General features: G+C 48.9%; 1 protein-coding gene across 2 annotated transcripts in view; it reads left to right on the top strand.

The window, feature by feature from the left end:
• ACBD6 (acyl-CoA binding domain containing 6) overlaps window positions 1–6000 on the top strand; it is a 130019-nt gene that overhangs the window by 33693 nt on the left and 90326 nt on the right. The window lies entirely within an intron of this gene.

Genomic DNA, 6000 nt, shown 5'->3' with positions numbered 1-6000 from the left:
TTACTGGTGGCAATGCATGGCTGGCTGTGGCCACCCTCTGTGGCCAGCCGTGGCCGTACTGCAGCCGCCCACCACCACTGCCTGCCACTGTATGCAGGCTCCCCGCTTCTTCCCCCTGCCTGGTCCTGGGAGGCAGAGGTGAGGGGGGTGCAAAGGGCTGCACCCAAAGCAGCAGGGGGGCATTTGGGCTTGAAATGATAGGGGGAGGGAGGGGAATGAACAAGGGCCTGATGTGGTGGGCAGGGAAGGGAAGGAGCAGGCCCAGACCCGAGGTGGCAGGGGGCAGGGTGACACAGGCCTCTGTCCCCGCCCCTCCCCTTCCCTCCCCCATCATGCATGACAGGCAATTTGCTAGTAGTATATATAAATAGAGCAGAGGGCATGCAATGCCTCTTAATTCATGCATAATAAGCCAAACTTTTAAAGAGGGAATAGGTTCAGTGGTATAAGGTGGCCAATATCTACCTTCCACTGAGAGCAGCTGGGGACTAGTCCTCTTTGAAAAGTAGATGGTTGTAGCTGGCAAGTCCAAGTGTTGCATTAGAAGAGCAATTGGTGATTATGCTAATTTAGTAGAGCCTCACTGCCCCTGGGGTAGGGGCAGACAAATAAAGGAACCTGATAGGATAGCGGCGATGAAAAGAAGCATCCTTCCCTCCTTTGAGAATTGGTTCCCTCCTGCAGTACAGAGGGCTGGAGTGATGCAGGGGTGCAAACTGCAGAGTGGCTCCAGTGCGAGTTGTCTGTTGGTTTCCAAAGGTATAAGAGCAGAAATGATCAAAGCCTGGAAATTCAAAATTGAGGCTGATGCTTGTAAGTCATGCCTGTTCAACAGGCAGCCCGCAGTTCACATCCCAGTTCTAAAGGGTTAACCTGCACAACCCCTGGCTCCTGGTTTGGGTCCTGCTCTCCTTATTACTCTCTTCTGCTGCTGGGGTCTCCAGGCTCCCCCTCCCTCCTCTAACCTCTTCTTTGTCCCTGCCCTTGGGGGTGGGGTGGGGTGGAGCAGCCTGGCCCACAGGGCTGAGTGCAGCCCTTGAGCTCGGATGAACCTGGAGACCCTGCGCAGCGAAGAGGTTTTGGTGCAGTGCAGTGCAGTGCAGTGAGCACCTTCCATATGGTGGAGAGGGTGTGTGTCACGTGGGGCTGGTGTCCCGTGGCTCAGGGTCACCTGCATGGAAGGGAAGTAAATATCATTTAAAAAAAAATTATCTGCCTAACCTCCATTAATTAAATTGGTTAATTGGTTAACCGATAGCTAGCTACCATGTTTCCCCGAAAATAAGACACTGTCTTATATTTATTTTTCCTCAAGAAGACACACTATGGCTTATTTTCAGGGGATGTCTTATTTTTATTAAGTATAGTACAACAATCTACATTTATTCAAATACAATTAAGTCGTCTTCTTCTGGAACGTAGGTAGGTAGGTGCCGCCTGTGGCAAGGGGGCGGGGCAGGGGCGGGGCCTCGGCCGGGTGGTCCAGCTCCACGGACAGGCGCCGCACGCGCTCCCACAGCATGGCTGCACGGGGGCGGGGGCGGCCGCGCTCAAAGTCGGGACGCGGACCTCGCACCAGGCCGACTGTCACGATGGGGCAAATGAGAAGGGCTGCCTGTCTTATTTACCGCTTCGCGCCGATACGCTTAGCCACGCCTATCACTATGTCTTATTTTCGGGGTATGGCTTATATTGCGCAAATACGTAGAAATCCTGCTACGGCTTATTTTATGGGTATGTCTTATTTTCGGGGAAACACGGTAGCTAGTTTTAGTGACCTGCAACAGAAAATGGCCTTGGCCCCTTAAGTTTTTACTGGGTGTCCAGCGCTGTGTGGGCACCAGGCCCTTGGCAGGGGGTGGAGGGCGCAGCTGAGCCACTAGAGAGCACAGCTCAGCTGTAGAGCCACTGCTTCCCCTCGCCTCTGCAGGCCGGGCCTGGTGCTGTGCATGGGGCGAAGGCTGTGGACCTCTCCTGTGCCCTGCCATCACAGGGAGGGAGGGAGGTGCTAGGCCCCCCCACAAGGGTCAGTTGGGGCTTTCCTGCCACAGCAGCAAGACTTCTAGCTCCACAGTGGGCCTGCCTGGCACCCCTGCAGTGGCAGGGCCTAGGCAGAAAAACAGGCAACAGATTCGCAGCACTAGCCACTGCGCTTGTGCCATCATGGCCTAGACCTAGAAGTCTTCTCCACACTGCTGGGCTGGGCCCTCCCCTGCTAGCCCCAGGGGGAGCAGGGGCCGGTCCCTACAGGGTGGCCTTTGCCCAGTATGCTGTACCCTTTCCCCTCCTGCCTGTGGTGCTGGGGCCGTGCAGGCCCTGGCCCAGCCCTGAGATGGGAGTGAGCCTGCACCTGGCTCAGGCTGAGGAGGCATCATGGCAGCTGGAGCAGGTGGTGCTGGGTTTGATAGGTCACTGCTGGCCCCTCCAGGGTGTTCCTGAGGGGTGGCAGTGCAGCAGGGATCCCAGGAGGAGTGTTAGGGCTGCAGTAGTGGCCTCCCAGGCTGGAGGGATTCCCCTGGGATCCCTGCTGTACTGCTGCCCTTTGGGAATGCCCTGGAGCCGTGCTCACTGTTGGAGGGGCCAGTGGCATCCACTCAGTCCCAGTGCCATCTGCTCCAGCTGCCATGACCTCCCTTTGGTCTGAGCCAGCTGCTCACTCAGCATTGCCTCAGGCCTGGGCCAGGCCCTGCATGGCCTTAGCATCATGGGTAGGAGGGGGAAGGATGCAGCATGTCTGGCTGAGGCAGCCCTGCTGGAACCAGATCGGACGCCTCCTTCCGCCAGGGTGAGCTGGGAAGGGCTTGGCCCAGCAGCACGGAGGACCTTTCCAGGTCCAGGCCATGGCAGCATTAGTGTGGCAGAAGGCACAGGAAGCCCAGTACCATGTCCAGGCCCTTCTGCTGTGGCCCAGAACCTCTCCCCCTCCCTATGGCAGTGGGATCTGGGGGCAGAAGAGGTCTGCTGCAGCCCTGGCTCCCTCCATAGCCTTAGCCCCAGCCCCTGATCATTGAGGTGAGGGGAAGCCACAGCTGGGCAATGCCCCCTAGCAGCTTGGCCACGACTGCTGCTCTGCTGCTCTCCGTCCACAGCTCCTTGCCAGTGGCCTGGGGCCCATGCAGCACTGGGCACACAGTGAAGGTGTAAGGGGCTGAAGCCAGGGCCATTCCTGCTGGAGGTCACTAAACAGTAGAAGGTAAGTGGCAAACGGTATAAATATAATTGTCGTTTAACATGCATGGCTGGAGGGGTATGCATTCCACAAAGTGTGTGGCTGGAGGGGCCTGTGGCTCTTGGTAACTCAGGGGTTAGATGGTTTTGCTTATAAGTAAAATTAAAAGTAAACACAAGCTGCAGTTGGGTGAGACTGGAAGGAGATATAATATCTGCTCTGGTTGGAAGAATAAAGTAATAGTTATAAGGTGACATCACTCATATATGGAACCTTAAGAATTATATTCTAAAACGTGTATACATCTATGTGAAGACTAGGGATAAGAAATACATATTTTGAAAAGGAATATACCAAAGATTTGGGTATCAAAACAGTCTGTGTCAGGATAGCCACACTCTCTTGCCATGAAATAAAGAATAATAATATTAATGAACAGCTTTGTCATAGGATTTGAATTGTTTTTTTAGAGGACTGAGTGTTTGCCTGTGTGAAACCTATTCAGGGAAGATACCAGAACTCCCAGCTTCCACATTGCCATTATAATAATACCTTGGTTTGTCAAAAGACTCAACAAGCATGTATATAAGCTTCTGGGCATTGGGGGGCAGTAAGGGGGAGGGAGGTTGCAGACCCCTGGGCCACATATTGCATGGACTGTACACTGTAGGGGACACCCTTCTGGGTCTTTAATCTTCTCTTCTCCTCCCTCCCCTCCCTCACCGTGCAAGCAGCCTTCTCCCCTTCCCTCCCCTTGGGCAACTTAGCCTGACTCCTCTTCCCTCAGCTATGTGCAGAGCTTAGGCAATACAGACTTCTCTCTGGTCCTGTTCCCGTGCCGGATCAGGGGCAGGGGCAGAAACCAGGAGAGAGGGGGAACCCAGTGTCTCCAACCACTATAGCAGTAGGGACAATGGGAAAAGTGGTGGGTGGACAGGAGCCCGCAGGCTGCATGTTAACCTCTTACAGGCCTCCAGTTGTACAACTGTAGCTTAAGTGTAGGTGTTCCCATTGAAAGAAATGGGACTACCCATATGCTTTATAGTTAAGCACATGCTTAAGTACCTTCTTAAACTAGGATCATATAAAAGTAGGGAAGATGCCTGTAGATGATCTTTACTTGTTAAACATGAAGAAATTCAACTAAGAGAACAATGCATATAAAAGTTACCATAAAGACTGCAAAGGCTAGCTGCTTATAACTTTCAAGCTGTTTTCTGGAAGTCATGTTAATCCTGGGAGAGTGTTGTCTTCAGTATTTCATCATTTAATTTGTGTGTGAGAAATGTTAAACATCTTTATAAATGTGACATTCTTTTCCTTTTAAAAGAAGTAATTGCTAGTAAATGTCATGCACGTAGGTACATCTAGTTAGCAAAATTCTTGTATCTGGGATAGAAGTCCTTTTGATCTTCTCTCATGTCCGGACTCAGGTACTAGGCGATGATCTCTGAGGTATGCAGTTATGGTGCACCTGAAATTAGATCATAATGATGAGAAGAAACTTAGGAGAAAATGTTTTTCGTGAGACTTGATTTATTTATAATGGAAATTCAAAGATACTTCTGTCTGTGAGTTGTATGCAATCATTCTTCAGTGTTTCTCCATATCAGAAATGAAAGTAACAGTGGGGCAGTCCCTTTTGCCATTAATTTTAACAAGACTTATTTTTGAGAATAGAAGAGAAAGCACTTGGCTCATTGTTGGATGAAATTTGACAAAAATTTAAGTTTTGGGGATAGGTTTTTACAAACCGTAAAGCCAATTAAAATGTTTACTTACCATTTAATTCTTTGAACAAACATTCCTGCAACATTTAGGAAAGGGTTTTTGTAGGTGATATCTTTTGGTTAGGCAAACTGTATAGTTGAGAGGAATATAGACTAACTTTTGGGTGCCAAGTACCGACTTCTTCAAATCTCAGTTCAAATATTACAGCTTTGTCATAGTATAGGAAAGTTTGAAAATCAAATGTATTAATCCTATTTATTTCTATTTATTAATAGAAAAAGTAAACGTGCTGAAATGTATTTTTTGTTTACTTTGAATAATCTAAGCTGCTGGCAGCAATAGAGGGAAAGGCCTTTGCTTTTTCAAATGCATTTGAACACAACAGTATCCCTTCACTGTAGCTTCTCCAGTACAACAATGTACTTTATCAGTGGTAAATTACATCTGTTACTTATAACTTGTATAGTGGATGTGACCTTCCCCATATTGTTGTTTTAGGATATTACATAGTTCCCAGAAGGATTGTAAGTTAATCATTACAGGTAATTGGTTTTGGAGTGAGATGAATCTTTCCCCTTTTTGATTGAAGCAGGGTGGCTGGGAAACATGGCATTTGCCTAATACAGTGGGGGCCAGCTTTTTTGGCATGCCTCCCCCAAATTAAGCACTACACCTTCCCCAAGTACTACTCCAGTCCCCTTCCCCTGCCAGATCTGCTGCTCTGCTTTCTCCCTGCTCTATCTGCAGTTGTGTTCCTTGCTCTCTCCTTGATTTGCAACATGCCACGCAGAGGCTACCTATGCCACTTGTGGCACACATGCCACAGGTTGCCCACCCTTGGTCTAGTACTAATAATTCACATTTTCAGTTGATAATATTTGCAAAATGTTACCACTGTAAATTGAGAATTGTTTTAACTGGTAATACAAATTTTGGCTTCACATTTTTAAAAATAAATATAGCTTTTGATGCACCAGTTGACATTTTTGAAGGGGTCTGATTTTCAGGGAGTAAATGCTTAGCACTTTTTGATAATTAAGCCACTTTTTATGGCATGTTAAATTGAGCACCCAAAATTGCTAGTAATTTATTTATTTATT

The sequence above is a fragment of the Crocodylus porosus genome, unplaced genomic scaffold (assembly GCF_001723895.1).
Source record: "Crocodylus porosus isolate Cpor-Errol unplaced genomic scaffold, CroPor_comp1, whole genome shotgun sequence".
NCBI lineage: Eukaryota > Metazoa > Chordata > Crocodylia > Crocodylidae > Crocodylus > Crocodylus porosus.
The sequence above is the reverse complement of the archived record's forward strand: the minus strand, read 5'-3'. Positions and strand labels throughout refer to the sequence as shown.